Genomic DNA, 19,237 nt, shown 5'->3' on the forward strand with positions numbered 1-19,237 from the left:
AAATTGTGGTATCACGTGACCCATCAGATTACAAAAATGCTTCGGTATTATTTTACAAAAAGAGAAATATTAAAAATTATGAAAAGAAATTGGAAATAAGTGTATTTTCAAAAAGTCTGAAAATCTCAAGCATCGCCATTTAAAACAGTTTGTACTCTATTTAATTTTTTTCAATTGTAGCGCCAATCTGTGAAGCGAATTGCATAAATTTATGGGTCAAATAGGATTACTTATTTTTTTTTAGGAAAATGTATATCTATAACAAAAATTAGGGGTACATATTTGAGATTTCAAAGTTTATCCCTTACTCCCCGTCCCGTATATTTGATGGTTTCCAAAACTTTTTTATACCCTGCATGCTAGAAAATTAAATCCAGTTTTTTTCATAATTTAAATATGTTTAAATTTAATTTATTATAGCCATTATAAGGCAATGCATTAGACTTACCTAGTTGTGTACCTAATTAGTGTTACCTAGTTAGTGTTACCTAGTTAGAAATCATAACACACAAATCTCAAACAGTATCAAAGTGATCATCTACAGTTTGAGGTGAAACTTAACAAAAAGTTGACTATCATAGACCCTGAAGTGAAATTTACGCTAAAAACGGGTAATCGTTGCTCGAAAATCACGTTTTAGATTTTCAACCTAATGTAAACATTGGTAAAAAGTATATTTGCAGACTCGTGTGCTCAATTAAAGCTTATAAACCTTTCTCAAATAGAAGAACGGATAGCATAATGCAGAGGACAGCGCGAAGATTCAAGGGTAACCGTGGGATTCGAACCGGCTACCTCCACACTTTGAGTAACTTTAGATTGGCAAGAGCACTCAGTCAGGGTGGCCCCAACCTAATGGAAATCCTGGAAAACATTTTTTTCTATAAACACATGCCTGTTCTTTTAAAGTTGCCATTAAAGGAGGTGCTCTAAGAAAAAATATGGTGTTGCCTCCCTGTTCAAACGGAATCGCTGAGCGAAGCAAGGAGGGGACGGATTCGAATCCGTCGTAAACTTGGGTGTATTCTTTGTGATGTCCTTTTCTGAATTGTTCCATCTGTCTTTCTTGTCAAAGGTTTATAAGACCAGCCTGCAAATGTATGTAATTCCAATTAAGAAGTAAAAGTAGGGTCAAAACTATCAGAATTTGGTTATATTTACCGTGTTTCTGTTTCTATGAGAGCACCAAACAACAAGATAATTTTACTCAAGCGATTTGGTAATGACTTTTTAGTAAAATGAACAAGTAACCATGGTTTTTATTATAATGGTGTATGGTAGTAAATGCAGTTAGATTAGGTAATAATTTTAAGCACAATTCGATAATTTCAACAGAAGTATAGCGTTATATTACACAAAAATGCTCATTTTGATAACCTCTAATTTATTTAGCTAACACTAGTTAACTTTGTTTCGCAGTTGGTTGCTTTTTTTTCTACTTAAGCTGTAAGTTAATGTCCATAAACATTTAATATTAATATGCATTTGTAAATGTACAAATACTTGGTGGCCGTAGTATAGCTCCATGGTTAGAGAATCAGATTCCAGTCCGGAGGGTCAAGGGGTCAATTCTCGACTCCGCTAAGACTCACCAAGTACAAACGATATACTTTCTCGTAAAGTCCATGGAATCGAAAGTGCAGTGGTCGATCGCTGATCAGTATCATGCGTACAGGGATCAGGAGAAAATGTCCGTCCCCTTCAGATCTGGCTAATGATCCGTAATGGTCAGAAGGACCAATGGAAAAAATTGAGGAAGGATCTAAGTTGAGGGTCATCCTTAAAGATGTTTCCCAGATCATCGCCAATAGCCCATTGTGCAGCTCTAGTCTACTTATCTATAAATACTCGGACAAGGCTGAACTAAATCAGTGGCCTAACTGTAACTAAATCAATACTACATCAGGACTGTCCCAAAGTGGAAGCGTAGAAATAGTGAATTCAAATATCACCGTAACCCTGGATGCATCTATTTACTTAAATTTATTTATTTTCCCGCACATATGCGCAGGCTTGTCTGCTCATTACAAAACTCAGCCAATATGCTATTTTTAACCAGATAAACAGTACACGATAGAGAAAGACAGTACGCATATATACTCTGGGACAGAGTGGGGTTCGAACTCAAACCAGCTAACTCCACGCTGCAATAGAGGGTTCCTTGTATTGTTTGTCTCTAACTTGATCAATCTTTTCTCTAACTTGTGTGTTTTGTAAGGAACACACAAGTCTTTCTTTGAACGTGTAACAATAAGTAAAAATAAACAAATTCTTGGAATTGTATTGACTTTTTTAAAATTATTTTTACACCAGTCTCGTCTTTCCTTTAAACGCTATTTAAAATGGAGGTAGTGGGTTCGAATCAAAGCGTAACATTAGACGTGTAACAGTAAATAAATAAATTTGGTTTCGATTCATATATAGGGTCGTGTGTTTAATACAAATAATTGCTGGTCTCTTGTCAAATTGTAAAACAGATAGCACAAAACTGAGAAAAGAGCTCAAAGATTAATCCAATTATATCTAAGCTTTTGAGCGTTTGACGGAAAAACGAATTTCTGCGGCAATGGAGACCCTCTATAATATCTGGTTGTTTTACTTGAACCCCACCGTGCAGTATTGCTATTCCGTTAACAGCCCTGAAGCGTTTATGTTGTGGGTTCAAATACCACTATAATATACGATGAATATTCCTGCTATTTTTCGTAAAATTGCGCTATCGTTTTTTTTTTCAAACTGGAAAGAGTTTTTAAGCCGCTCTTTGTATTTACAAAGAAACCAACATATGCACGTAAATAAATAAATAAATCCCACTACCTCATAAAAGATGGATAAAACAGTCACCATAGTATGATATATCTGAGTTTAGTATCCTTGAAAGACTTTAATTAAGCATTTGAAGCCACCATTCTTTTCTCTTTAATCCTTTTTATAATTGATAAATTGTATTAAGATAAGAAATAATTAATAATCAGCTAACTCCTACCAATAATTTAAGTAAACTGTCGTTTTAAATAAACCGTAGAAGAGTAAACAGATTATTACCCTTGTGCTTGGTAAAAGACAAAGACATCAAAATTTTAAAATCACCATTAAATGATAAAATTATTGATAGTTCTTAAGATAATTTTTTTAAAATTTTATCGCGATACCTCTTAATTTATGTATTGTAATAAGAACTGTAATTTTGAAAAGCAGACCTTTCAGTAAATTGTAAAAACAGCGAACAGTAAAATTACCATACGAATTGTTTAAATGTCGTATATTTTGTTTATTTCTTAGAATCGTGGTTTCTTTTACCAAAAATGCCTTTACCATAAAAATATGCAGGCTTTGCCAGAATTCTTTTTGCCATGTAGTGAAAAATTAGGTAATTTCAAAATTCTTAATAAAATAATAATCTTGCCTTATTTATGTGTTTTATGAAAAATTAATTCAAAACTTAAATAATTTTGTCCTTAATTAATTCAAAGTATATATTATTATTTAAAGTTTAAATGCAGAAGTATTTCATATTTAATATTTTTTGAAGTTTAAATGATTATTTAAATATTTTTATGTAATTCAAAATTAATTAAAATTTAGTACATTTCATTAGTTAAATAATCAGACTTAAGAAATATTACAAGTGCTGAACATCGGAAAACTAAATTAAGCAACTAATTCGAAAAACACAAATTTTGTGAGTTTTAAATGATTTCAACTCTCCTCTTTTTAGTTTTTTTAATAATGAGATCTAAGTATTCTTAGTAAAATTGAACAAATGATGTTAACGATTTATTAGTTTGTCCCATGCGACCAATGAAGTTCTCCTTGGCGAGAAGTTTTGGCTTCTTTTCTAAGTACAGTAACCTTCATCGGCGCTTAGATTTTGGTCTCGAATCGGCCAGAGACTGCCTTTGGATTGGAAGATACCTTCTCAAAATTTGATTCCCAATTTCAAGAAAATTCCAAGACGTGACCAACATGACGTGATTAAACTTCACACCTTCTAGGACCAAAATTTTTCGAAGATAGGACTTTTTTTTCAGAAACTTAGAATATAGTGCTTTATTATTTCTTTATCAAGATTTTTTTACGAAATGTTGAAGTCTTTCAGGTAAACTAAAACTCTTTATTGTTTTTGATGATTATTTTGCACCCCGTATTAAGGTAGCTAAAATGATTTCAAACTCAAACCTATTCTGTTTTATTTATCTAATTTCTCGTAATTCTTTTTATTGAGTAACAAAATAAATGATCCGGATAATATTTTGAGGCAGATTACGTAACTTTATTTATAGTAAGAACTTTATCATGATTATTTATTATTTATTGGTACGAAAATTGTTTATAATTTTTTATAGTTTTTAAAATTTCTCGGAATGTTAATTTAAATTGTTAAACATTTCAGCTTAATTCTTTTTAAAATTGAATTTGCTTTGTGATTCTAGTTGTTTGAGTAGCTAAAAATACGTCCGCATGCTTCATTTTTTATTGATTATTTAAGTGAATATATATGTAACAAATAAATAAAAACGAAATTATTATTTTATACCTAATTTAATATTTAACATATTAACTAAACTACAATCTTTTGCAACACAGAGTAATTAATTAAATAATATTTAAAATTACACATTTCAATTATAAAATTAAAATTTGTCATTTTTGCTCGTTTCTATAATGTAAGAAATATAAAATTTTTTTAAATTTAATTTTTTAAAAAAAAATTCTTTTGTATGCAATTATTAATTACAATTTTTTAGAAAAAGGTAAGAGTGTTTTAATAGAATGCTAATAGGTTTTGAACCTGTATAAAAAACTCATTGACAAATGATACGTAAACTAAATATTTTTTTATATATTTAAATTTGTATTATTAAAAAAGCATATTGCTTTAATTTATAACTCAAAGCATAAGTTACAAAATATTATAAACAAAACAACAAAATATTAATTTATTTGAGAAACAACCATTAATTCTTATACTATTTTAAACAGATGGAAAGTACACGAAAAGTTTTGTTCGGATTATCATTTTAGGAAAAAAATGGAAAAATATTAATATTTCGGAACATCAACAAAAATTGTTGATTGTTTTCAAATATTCTTCAATTTTAAATGTAACTATCTTATATTTACACCACATAGAAAAAAATCAATATTTTTATAATAATTTATCATATTGATTTGCAAGAGTTTGCATGTAGATATTGTCTTTAATTTTTTTTTTAAACATGGATGAATTCTAATTTTTATGCATGCATTTTCGCATTCAGAATTAATTTTAAAAAAAGGTGAGTAAACATTTTGATTTTTGAATCATAATAAATAAGAAAAGTGAGATGATTAATTTTTCCTTCTTCACTATATTCTCCCTATTATTCTTGTACTATTTTCTCCCTATTATTCCCTATTTCCCTATTCTCCCTATTATTCTTATACTTCGTGAAATTAATTTAAAAATCTTAGTTTTTTTTCAAATAATTTTTTTTAAAGTTATATTTTATTACAGGTTAACTTTTTGATTCGTTAATATAGATTTTGTATTCGTTAGTCAATGGAACGCATACTTTTAATTATAATTAAATTTTCACTGATACAATTAAATATTTAACACATATGAATACTGAGTGAAATTTCTTACGCATCAAGTCATTAAATTTACAAAATTTCTAAGTAAGGTGAATAATATCGTAAAAAAAATACAAAATACCATTTATTTATGCAAGCATACAACTCGCTGTATACAGCTGCAATAAACAACAAAAAGATTGTTCCAAAGCTTTGTAATTTTTCTAGCGATAATCCATTTTATAAATATAAGAAAGATTAAAAGATTAAAACAGGTATTATACATTGCGTTAATCTAAAAGTTGAGATAACGCTTTATTTTTTTAACGTTATTTTAAAAATTATTTCTCACTTTTTGATCAAGTTTCAAAAGGTACATGCAAGAAAATCTGGTGTATAAATGCCCCTTTTCGGTTTTGAGGTAAACTAAATACATTTTTAAGTACAGAGGTGCTCTTATCGTGCAGAAAAATATATAAATTGACAAAAAAACAATTGTTTGAAGGAAATAGAGTGAATATGTTACCTTTGTTATAAATGTACTTACATATTAATATAATAAATATTAATGTAACTGTATTAAATGCGCTTGTTTATTAAATGAAATGTTTTTGAAATTAGGCCATTAAATTAATTCTAATGCGCATGAAAATATGTGTGATCAAATAAGCAAACAATAAATGAATTAATTAATTAATAAAACAAAAACAAAAATAAAAAAAAATCTAATTACATGCACTGTAAAAGAATTTTTTTAGTTTACCTCGACACCAAAAATAATGGCAACCATACACTAAAATGTTTTACTGTACTGACGTTACTGAAAAGAAACTTTATACTTTGTTTAGAATTTCTTCAAAAAATAATAAAACTGAAGAATTTTTACACTTTGTTTTCAAATTATGAATAAATAACAGACAAATTCTTATTTTTTCAAGCATTAAGGAGAAATGCTGTCTACTGAAAATTTATTTGGACCATGTAAATATAAACAAAAAATATTTTTTGTAAATCCCAATAATTAAGGAATATAAATGTATTAGGTATTCAACGTTTTTATTTGAAGCGTATTAAATAATATACATTGATATTTTAAGTTTTAAGTCCGTGAAATTGACTTTATGAATGGTTCAAACTAATACAGTTATTAATTAATAGATAAAACAGCTTAAATAATTCTAATAAATAATTATAAAAATAAGATTTCAATAAATACAATTTTATTTATTTTTTAGTAACAATAAATAAATGTGTGGTTAAAATTGAGATTCTGAATTAATCAAAAAGTTAAATAATCTTTACACATTCTATACTGCAGCAAGATTATGAATAGATTGTATAATTTGTTATTATGCGAATGAAATTTACTACATGAATATATTTTGAGCAATATTAAACTATGTTGTGAATGTAATTTAGACTTTGAAGTTGTGGCACAAGTGAAGTACCTCTAAACGTTGCATAATGTAGGAATGTAATTCAGATAAAGAAAAGAAAAAGAAGAAAAATCTTTTCTCCTGATTAGAGCTCTTCTAGGAACTTGATAAATATGTAATGAAGTTTCTCTGCCTTGCACCTTCCATTTGTTAATTTCACGAACAGGAGAAAAATCTGTGTTGCGTTGCAGAAAAGCATCAGTAGATAATATAAATGATTTCTTTTTAGATTAAAAAATTATAATTTGTTTAACAACTGTTTAATTATATTGAAGTAAAATAATTATAGAAGTTGAACAAACATGCAATTACAATAATATTTAATACGTTAAAAACCCACAATCAATAGTAAACAATTTAATTTTTTTATGGTATGTAATATAAAATAATGATATATTAAAGAAAGTATGGATACTTTGCTTTAGTCATTGAAATATTAGTTTTAAGTCTATCTCTATATTTATTTTTAGATTATTTCAATATATATCAATTTCGAAAAACATTATTTAGCTCTACATTCAGGATTTATATGAAAACACACTGTTCCGTAACATGATCGTCAAATTATTTTGAATAAAAATGTAAAGCGGACCAATGCGTTTTCATGTTACAGAATTTTTAACTATGTGTAGAAGTAAGAAACATTAATATACGTTAGAGAGCATTTATAAATTTTGAAAAAATCAATATAATAGGCTTTAATAGAATTTTAAAATAACTTCATTAACGATTGACTTTTTTCGTAATTTCGATAGTTGTTAAAATCAATAATTTAAAAACGCCACCAGACTAAAAGTTATAGCTACTTATAGATGTTCTATAGTTAATTGTTTTAAATGTTTTAGCTTTTTCCTTGTTACAGATTTTAATTATTTTTCTTTATATTTTTTATCCTACTCTTTTACATTTTTTTATCTTTATATTTTTCAATATAATTCATTGTTTTAAATTATAATGTGCTTCTGAACACCAAAAAGGAGAGTAACACTATTGATTAACTATTGCATGAAATATTTCAGTAATATCTTTAAAAACTTAAATTTATTTATACTACAAAACCTTTTCTTTTAATAGTAGGACTTATAATTGCACACTAGACGTCATTTTCGTTTTTAAATTTTAAGTGGTCAATTCTTTAAGTTGACCCGCACTTATTCTTAACTACAACTGAATCGATGGAAACAATTTCAATGCTGTTCCACATCTGTATTTTAAATTAATGCTCTCTCAACCCTTTTTTTTTTTCAATTCATTTATCCTTTAAATACTAATATTGATAAACTGTAGATAAATAAATTGTATACATATATATATATATATATATATATATGTATATATATATATATATATATATATATATATATATATATATATATATATATATATATATATATATATATATATATATATATATATATATATATATATATATATATATATATATATATATATATATATATATATGTATATATATATATATATATATATATATATATATATATATATATGTATATATATATATATATATATATATATATATATATATATATATATATATATATATATATATATATATATATATATATATATATATATATATATATATATATATATATATATATATATATATATATATATATATATATATATATATATATGTATACAATTTATTTATCTACAGTTTATCAATATTAGTATTTAAAGGATAAATGAATTGAAAAAAAAAAGGGTTGAGAGAGCATTAATTTAAAATACAGATGTATATATATATATATATAGTAAAACTACATTACGAACTATTAAAACTATTTTACTACATTACGAATTAAAAATACATAAATTTGAGTTTGACGAAGAATTTTTTCATGCAAGTGTATACAAAAAACATTAAAAAATTAAGTACTTTTAATATATTGTTTTAAAAATGAAATTCTTTAAAATATTTCATAGCTTTAAAGAATTTTACATTGAAAAAAACAGATATAATTTAGAAATTTAGTGACACGTATTGAACAAAACTTAGCATTAAATCTAAAAGTACTAGCATCAAATCAGAAGATCATTTTAAAGTTTAACCATAATATCAAGACCTTGAATTATAACAGTGTTCTCCCTAAGCGTTTTTTGAAAGGCAGCCCTGTCCTGCTTGCTCTTTATCCAAATAAATGAGCCCTCTTTGCTCTTTTTGTAAAAAGAAAGACGCCATCCCTTAAAAAAACACTGTCCTTTTATTCATATCATCAAGAGTTTCAAAATTATTCCTGAAAAAAATAAATTCAAAGCTTAAATAATAATTTCTCAATGTTAAAATTGTCTGTGTCTTTGGGTTTAATTCTGATTACTGTTACAAGTACCTTTTTTCTGGGGAAATTAATGAATTTTTTGAGCTATTTTAAACTTTAAATTATTTTTTAAATAAATTTCTTTTTTCTTTTTTCAAACAATGCACTTTTAAATATTTATTTTCTCATAATTTTGAGTTTAAAGAAAAAGTTTTCAAGTTGTTCATCAATTAATTGATTTATGTTAGTTTACCTTCATTTTGAAAAAAATAATGCTCTGAGATTGCCTTGTAGTATGTCTTTAATTATTTTTATTAACTGCAAATTTTTCTCTTATTTTGTAATGAACGAAAATTACTTTTTGAAATCTAAACATAAGCAAGTGTAAGAGTAATTTAAAAGTTGTTGGAGATAAAATTCAGTTATTACATAATATTACACATTTTGATAGATTTCTGTGTTGTTAAGAGAGTGCCCCTTCAAAACTCAAAGTGCCCTTTGCAGAGGGTAATGCTCTCACCTAGGGTGAAATGTGATTATAATAACACACTGAATTTCTGCAACCTTAATTAAACAGTACTTATGAATTAATTATCTTTCCATCATAAGATTTAATATTCACAAGACTCAGGTTTCAGCAAATTGGCATGTTTACGCATTTATACTTATCAGATAAATATTAATATTTATATAATGTTAAATTTAATTCAAAGATATCAACTCACTTAAACTATACAGTTCTCAAATTTCATTTTCAAATCAATGCTAAATTTTAAATAAAGGACAAGTCTTGATTTTACCATCTCATTTTCATATCATCATTGTCTTATATGGGTAGAGAAAATTATTTTTTTCAAAATGCATAGAACACAATTTATTTATGAATGTTTTTTAAAGGTATAAGTAAAAACATTTTTAAATTATATATTTTTAGTAAAATTTTAGTTTCCAGAAATAAATTTTATTTACTGAAGAACCTATAATGATTTATTTATAGCATGTATGGTTTAATTTTTTATAAGATAAAATGCGTCTTTGCTGACCATTATACGGCAGTTTTTTCTTTTAAATTTCGGCTACAAAGACAACCCTAAAATATGAATTTAATTTCAAAACGTTTGTAATTTTGAAGCATATGTTACTGTGTTGGAAAGAGTGAAAATAAGATTTTAAAGTATTTATAGAAATGATGATTAAAAAAAACTGATACTGGAGTATACCTTCATTAATAAAAATATGCTAAGCTTTGTATAATATATGATTATATTGAATTTTCTAATAGTATAATAAATATTGCTAATAGTATAATAAAAATAAGCTAAGCTTTGATTACACTGATAAGCAAACTTTAAAATTTTTTAGATATCTTAATATCTAATGTTTATTCTAAAATAATTAAATTGCTCTGATTAAAAATACGCAAACGGTTTTTCTCTTTCACCCACATACTTTTTCAATAAATGTCACAGTAAATGGCTCTATGTAACAGTAAACAACAATGTAACAATCAGCAATGTAACAGTAAATGGCTCTATATTTCACTAGAGCCATTTACTGTTACATTGAGTACTAATGTGTGTTTCATTAGCTAAGAAAACAGATTAAGTCAGGTGACATGTAATAGAAATATAGAGTTCGATATATAGCCCACATAAATCAATGCATACTGAAAATCATCCGTAATCTCTAGTATACTTCAGTGCTGTGCTCATTTTGACCACACTGGTAAGAAACTGGTAAACGAAGCATCGGAAGAAACACCAAAAACTACCCGAAATTAAACTGCAGAAAAAAGCCTCCAAAAAAATCTGAAAATAAGGTCTGGAAAAAAAAGCACCGAAAAGATCCCCCCCCTCAAACACCAAAAATTAGAAAATAGCACCAGAAAGAAATATCACTTTAACAATTATATGAATTTATTTTCAATTTAATTTAGGTGGTTGAGCGACTTAAGTGCGAGTTTAAAGTTGTTAGGTGTTCCAATGAAATTAGATCAGCAAATCTAATGAATTAGATCAGCATACTAGATAAAAGCATATCTTTTTTAAAAGCCGTAAAATAAAATAGTAATAATTCTGAAAAATCACGTAATTTAAAAAAAAAATCGTGTAAATTGTACTCTTTAATAAAATTGATGATTATTAAATCTTTAACAAATGGAGCAATTTCATGTTGTAAATTATTTAGGTTTACACCAAAGAAAAAAATTATAATTCTGATAAATTGTTCAATTTTTTTCATATAAAATTGATTATTTTTTACTTTTTAAAAATTTGTTGAATTTCTAACAAATTACGTAGTTTTTTCATTTAAACATGTCTAGTTTTACTCTCTAACAAAACTATACCATATATTTCTATATCCATAAACATTTTAGATTAAACATTTTGTAAACGTAAAGATAAAATGTTACTTAAACTATTTAAGGCCTGTTTGTATACTACATATATTACAAATATTATATATTTTCATGATATTTAAATAATTTGTGCTGCGCGCTTTCAGTTCTCTTTTAATATGTATAATAATTTAAAAATTTCTGTTCGTTGCTCTAAATTTTGTTTCACAATTATAAAAACATCTGAAACTATTATTTATATAAAAATTATTTTTTACATTAAAATTATTAATAACTCAAAATTATTAATTATTGACAATCTGTACTCAGTCATAAAAATAAAATCAATCACAAAATAGAGTTGATTAAATTTTATATCTTGTAAACATTTAAAAAATTTGTTGTTGCTGCTGAATTTATATTAAATAGATTCTTTAATCTATCGAAACCTTTAAAAACATTATATTGATAGTGTGCCAAATTAAACATATTTATAACGGTTAAAAAATTCTTTTTATTACATAAAACTAAATGTTAATTGCAATATAAGTTAATATAGCACTAATTTAATTTACTAATAAGATGTTTAGTGAATGAATCAAACTAATTTTAAAAATATAGTTATTGAAGCGTTTGTAGCTTATTTTACTTAGCAATTGAAACCTAAAATATAATGTACTTTTTGTTTACATAATCCAATCAATGTTTATTGATTGTTTTTCATTAAAACATTCTAACTTTAGCATTTCACAATAACTCCGAGATTTTATATGAGTTTTTAATAGAAAACACTTGTTTTAGAAAAATCAATTGAAAATGCATTCATTTGATATTTCTGTCATTGGAGTTTATCTTCTTACGTAACATTGCAAGACTTTCAACCCTTATACAGACTGGTCGATACATTTTCACTTTGTACAGTACCATTCTGGATTTTTCTTTCTAATGTGAACTCAATTAAGAAATAGATTTTGAGGAACGATAGAATTTTTTTTTTCATTATCACATTTTTTAGCCGTTGCCATGGAAACGCATTTTCATATTCCTCACAAAAGTACCTAAAGCACGCAAGAGCAGCGTGACTGCCTACTCTTTGGAATATCATTTGAAGAAAACTTTTCTTTTCTTTCTTTTTCAACTTAATAACGACCATATAATTACGATGGAGAAAATATTGCGAACTATTTATTCTAACCAACGCGATTTATAGGCTTAGTGTTTAAATTAGAAAACTAGGTTTGTTATGTTTGCTATTAAGAAGTTGGTTGGACAGTTTTGATTGATTTATTTAGTTTGTGAAAATATAACGGGATACTGTACAATGACTACACTGTATAAAAATCTGTTATATTTTCGATAAAAAGCAGTCAGCTGCTGTGCCAGTATAAAACAATTTATATTTCAGAAAAACAGTTTTGTTCACAGAAAAACTCTGTTATTTAAAACAGACGCCTGCTTTTCAAGCAAATAAGTACTGTTACTTCAACATAATAACTTTAGTATTTTAACAAAAAATCTTTAATTATATCAGTCTTCTTATAATTTTTACGTTCAAAAACGTTTAATACAATTATGGTCCACTCGTATACAATAGTCTGGCAACTTAAATTGCCAAAAAATTATATCTTAACGAAATGTAAGAATCAGGTAGAGTATCAATTTGACAATAAAATCTCTAAATTATTTAGATGATGCTTAAGACCGTAGAATAATTGCTGAAAAATAATCGTAGAGTGGACTTGAAAATTGGTTGAGTTATTGCGCGATAAGCAAATTTGAATTTCAATAACTAGAATTTGGACTGACTGTTTTTATTCACTTATGATTAGGATGAAAAACAGAGAGTAACTATTTCTGTAAAATCAAGTAAATAAATATATTTAACCAAAAAAGTCGTTGATAGAATGAAAGAAACAAACTTTTGAATTTCAAAAATAGGATATCATTAATGTGCAAATACCAAGGTAAATTGTTAAAACATTACCTTGGTAAGAATTTACCAAAGTAAATTGTAACTTAACGTAATTACCGCCGTTAATCTGAGGACAGCAAGGAAAATTTTCACCTTAATAGCCTTCAAGCTTCAGTGGTAACATATACACTAGAGAGATAACAAATTAAAGTTTGGAGGAAAAAATACTAGACGAAAAAAACTAAAATGAAAAAAAGTATATATAAGAATACGGTAAATAAAGTTTATAGTAATAAACCCTTATTTGCAGTGCTAATTATGCTACTGTACTTATTTTATCTTATGTTTCACTCTTCTAAAGTAATCAGCAATTTAAATTAGCGTTCTATAAGTTTACCCTTTGATCATGATTTTGTTTCTGTAAAATTTTTTAGTTTAAATTATTGAGTGCAAACTAATTAATAAAATAATTCTTTTTCAATTCAACATATAAAATTTATACATTTCTTATATTTTTGTTTTTATTCTTTCAAAAAACAATAAAAGGATTCATTAATAAAATTTAGTTCACATTATTGTGTTAATTCAAACATTCTCGTATTTAGCCTACATTTTTATCGTAAAAAAAGTATTTTTTCAATGGAATACATCTTTAATGGAATACCAAAATTACCTTAACATTCCTCAGTGTAAATAAGAAGGAGAGATTTTTTCGAAAACAGGCAAATAATAAGATAATTAGAGAAGTCAAGAATTAAAAATCTTATTTATTTCGGGCCGATAATAATAAAGACTGTTCTGGGGGAAAATAAAACAAAATGATGGGAATTTTTCCCTTTTTATATATGTATTTAAGCTTGAATATTTTAAAAGCATTCTTGAAAATTCACAAATATAGAAAAAGATTTTTTGCTCTTAGTCAACTTTTAAAGCTTAATAGAATTTAATGAAATTAAAACATACTATTTTATTTATTTTTATCTACTTTCCTCAGTTAACATTTGTTCGTCGGAAATTAAGTTATATGCTTCCCTAATAAATCTACGTCTGCTTAAATTCTTAAAACTTATTTCTCATTTCTTTCACTTTAAATAACTCTTTTAATGTAAAAAAATTAAGTTTATTTTCAGAATCATACTGCAAAGCAAAAATAACATGAAATACGCTATTTTATTAATTATTCTATTAAGATTAATATTGTTTATCATTGTCATGAAGTAAAGGATACTGTTTGTCATTTTCGAGCTAAGAATTATTGATCATTTTAACTTATTATTACTTTGTAGTTATGAAATATTTCTAACAAATAATATCAAAATGATTCAAAAATATATTTTTTGCATACAAATCAAAACTTATTTCATTAAGTGAAACTCATATTTATAAGCGTCTTATGTTTTATACTTTTTTTTTTATTTCCAATGGCTGGCCAATTTAAGAGAACAAATAGGATATAAAAACAGGAAAAACAAGGCAAAAAGAGAATATGTTTAGATGTTTTATACTAGATTAATAATTTTTGTAATAAAGTAAATGAGAGTTGCTACTTAAAGTGTTTTGTGTTCTCTTTCTCAGAAGGTTTTGGTCGTTGTTTAAATAAACGAAACATGCATCTAAAAGTTTTTGTAAATCGATGGAGCTTCTGGGATTATTGATGCAATTGATGGAAATATCTTTATATTATTCATTATAAAAAATTCCTTATTTTCCATTGGTTTATAAAATTGAAAATAAATAACCCAGTGATAAAACCAGGAACACGTGCTTATGATATATCATTTGTGCCATGAATATTTAGTTTTTTACTATATTGCTTTTAAAAGCATCATTTTGTTTACAGTCATGTAATGCTCTCCTGCTGAAGTGGCCTAATTTGAAATAAAATTTGATGAATTTAACTTAAAAAATATTTTTTAATGGTATGAAAAACTGATTAAAAACATAGGTCTCTATACTAAATTATATTTTTTATAAAATAACAATAAAAATAACTTAGATAAATTCATAGTTTTCTAAGACCTTGAATAAAACAGTAAATCACTTCTATTTTAATGCACTAATTTTTGACTTCGAAATAGAACATTAACTAGCAAAATCATCAAAGATTTAATAAAAATTTTATTTATTGCAAACGGAGAATTAAAAAGACAATTAAAAGCATATTATTTTATTAAGCCACATTAAGTATTTCCAAAACAATTTACAACTTCTTCAAACAAAATCCAGTCTCGTTATGTTCTAAAAAAATTAAAAATTAACACTCAATGTTTTTGATATAGACATTACATATTTTTCATATTTTTTTTTTTTTTTTGGCTTTTGTCAGCCTCGCTAAATTTTATTCTTAAAAGACCCAACACAAAGTTTAAAAAAACATTCTTTTCAGAGCAACTATATTTCAGTCGTATTATACCCTTATGTAAGTAGATAAAAACTGCTTGTCTACATTTAATAGTTATGAACACATAAAGGTATTTTTGCTCTGACTTAAGAGGTCAATAGGCATATTCTTGATTTGATCACCTTTGAACTGGACATTGATAGAATTCTTTATCATAACTTATTTCATTTCTTTAGTCTTTTTCACTTAAATCATTTTTTAAAATATTCCCAAATTACTTAACTTGATTTAAGTTTGGTAAATTTCTTTGCAAAAGAAGCATTTTTTTGCTTTTCCGACATGAATGTTTCGATAATATTTTAATTAATAGAGGTAACTTCATGTTGAAATGCCCCGTTAACTATTTGTATGTATGGAATAATCCTGATTTGTATTATTTATGCATGCATTTTGTTAAATCCATCCTCTCTCAGAATGGACACTAAGTTTATTGCAACATTTAATGATGAAACACCGCAAAGTTTCTTTTAGATGCTTGCAACTTGTTTAACATGCTGTGGTCCGAAAAAATTATTTTGTTTTCACCGCTGTAGACAGTATAGTAATTATCTTAAAATATAGAGTAACATTATAATCTATGATAAGAGACTAGTACTCTAAACGTCAAAATCAAAATTTGCTTTTTTTGTTTAATGTCTAATGTTTGTTTAATTTCCAATGTCTAAGACAATAGAAAGGACTTTCTCCTTATTAATTGGCGAATACATTAAATATTTGAAATTATAAGCGACAAAACATTCTATGATAAAAGAAAATATTACTTTAAATATCAAAATCGAAATGTATTAGTTTGACATGCTCAGGTCAAAAAGTAAAAAGAATTTGACCAATACAGAAAATATATTAAAATAAACAGTAAAATTCATGACAATAAGAAATTAGTATTTTGAACTTGAAAGTCAAATGTCTCAATCAGAATTTGCCTTACTGCTATTTGTGCTCAGGTCTAAGGCACGGAAAAGTAAAGACTTAATTATTAATTAATTAGTTGAATTGATTAGTTTAATATTAATTAATTGAAGAAATGACAGAAATTACTAGTACAATATATTGATAAATAAAGCAGATTATTTATATGTATCTATGCATCGTACAGAAATCAACAATATTAGCTCCAAACTTAGTGTACATGCATTCGAATAAGACATGGCAGACTAACGGTTTACATTAAAACTCCTTCTGAGCATTGTACCGACTTACATACCAAAGGAATAGTTTTTAATAGGATTTGATAAATGTTTTATAATAGGAATCATTTGCTAGCTTATATCCCAAATCAATCAAGCATTATTTTTATCGAAAGTTTCTTTGAATTATTCATCTTTGGTTTCATGTGTTAGATTATTACAAGAAAATTCACCGTTTATAATTTCGCCTGATATAGTGCTGACGTCACCGGATTTATATTTGCAAAAGTATATGAACCCACGTGTTTCTTGTATTCATACTTAATCTTTTAAAGTGCGTCTCTATAAACTAACTAGCGGCAACTCAACAAGAATTAATAAAACAAAGTTGAGGAGGAAATTTAAAGGCACAGAAAAAGTATGATAAATTCCGAATAATACAGGTTAAATGATGATACTACAGGCATAGTTCACCATCCTTTTGGGGAGTTGGACTTCTAACTGTATGAAGCCAAAAAGGATTATATAAATAACAAAAATGTTGTGCCAAGGCTAAGCAATATGGTGATTTTAGGTTACTTTCCAATTTTGAGGGTTGTAAAAAAGCTATTACCAGCGTACCTATATCAGGCACCTATATTCGCATAATAACTTCTCATTGCCACAGGATCTATAACGGCAATAGAAATAATATTTAAACATCATTAGTGATGTTTTAATATAATTATACCTAAATCACCAGCAGTTTTTGGTGGCCTTTGAAACAACTACCGATATTAGTTCGACAAAAAAATATAAAAATACAACCGCTGTTATTAATTATTTTCGAGAATTACAATTAGTTATTAGAGGTAAGAGGCACACATTGAAATTAAAAAATGAGTTCTGTGCAAAATTGATGAGAAACTTGATGAACTAATGATGCTAAACTTACGAAAAATCAAAATGTGTGAATTGAAACTTTGCTTACGGTTTCTTAATTAATTATTTTATTATTAATTATTAATTAATTTATGAGATTAATTTAATACTATTAATTAAATTGATTAATTCAATATTATTACTTATTTAATTTAATTTTTAATTAATTTCATTTATTAATTTAGCATTATTAATTAATTAGTTTAATTTTATTTTTAATTAATTTAATTGATTGTTTTAATATTATGAAGTAATTGAAGAATCGGCAGAATTAATTTGCTAAATATAGTAAATATTTCAAATATAAAGTAATATAATCGTCATCGTCATTGGCAAAACAATAAGGGCCTCCTCCAGAACATTAATTAAAAACATTTCATACTAATATTTATTTTGGAGCTATTTACTTAACTTTGAGAAACCCTTTTTTACAATGATTCATTTAGTAGCCACTATACATTTGCTTTTTTTTTTCTACATTTGTTTTAAGGGAAATTTTTTTGCTGAGTTCTCGAATTTAACTAATATATCACTTTTTGTTTTAGCTATCATGCCAATAACATCCGTATGTGCAAGTGCCTGAATTTATTTTTTAAAAATAGCGTTTATTACATAATGGTACGTTAAAAAGGAGGCAAGATAAAGCACTTACTTGCTTTAATCCAGTTTTAACTGAGAAAGTGGTTAGATATTTTTCTATGTAAGTTAAAAAAATATAAAGGAAAAATAAATAATAATCCATGATAAAAGCCACGGTGGCTCAGGGGATAGAGGTGACCCAGGTTAGAATTCCAGGGGTGGCTTGTTGTTACAAAATATGCTTCCACCTTGCACCGACCACAGTGCGGACATAAAAAATCTTCATGCGTGGAACATTCATGGATTAGAATCTCGTTGCCTTTGGGCTAAGTGTGGGAGGTTTCCTCTCCATGGAACTCAAATGCGGGTTCGTTCCATCAAGGCGTCTTCCAGGAAGGCAAGCTTGTTTCATTACTCTTGATTTAGGAATTCCCTTGTCTTCTGGATAGGAGTCAAAATTTCAAAGCAAAAGGTGTTGATCATTGACAATCGGAAACTCAGAATCGGATTGGTTGTTCAACGCCGGTTATAAATTAAAGTAAAATAACCCATGATAATAAGAAATTACTCCATTAATTACCAACATTGAAATGTGTTTTACTATTTTTTAACATGATCAGATTTAATAAAGAAGAAGGAAAATTACATTGTCCTAAATAATTTGCACTTTATGGTAAACATGTTT

At 26.2% G+C, this 19,237-nt stretch overlaps 1 protein-coding gene across 1 annotated transcript in view; it reads left to right on the plus strand.

The window, feature by feature from the left end:
- The first annotated feature begins 3,856 nt into the window (after positions 1-3,856).
- LOC107457578 (sodium channel protein para) overlaps positions 3,857-19,237 on the plus strand; it is a 274,399-nt gene continuing 259,018 nt past the window's right edge. The window contains exon 1 of the mRNA XM_087168094.1: positions 3,857-4,099. The gene's annotated coding sequence lies outside the window, so the exon portion shown is untranslated. The remainder of the gene's footprint in view (positions 4,100-19,237) is intronic.

Source organism: Parasteatoda tepidariorum, chromosome 7, assembly GCF_982258835.1.
Source record: "Parasteatoda tepidariorum strain Cologne lab strain chromosome 7, Ptep-v5.0, whole genome shotgun sequence".
Taxonomy (NCBI): Eukaryota; Metazoa; Arthropoda; class Arachnida; order Araneae; family Theridiidae; genus Parasteatoda; species Parasteatoda tepidariorum.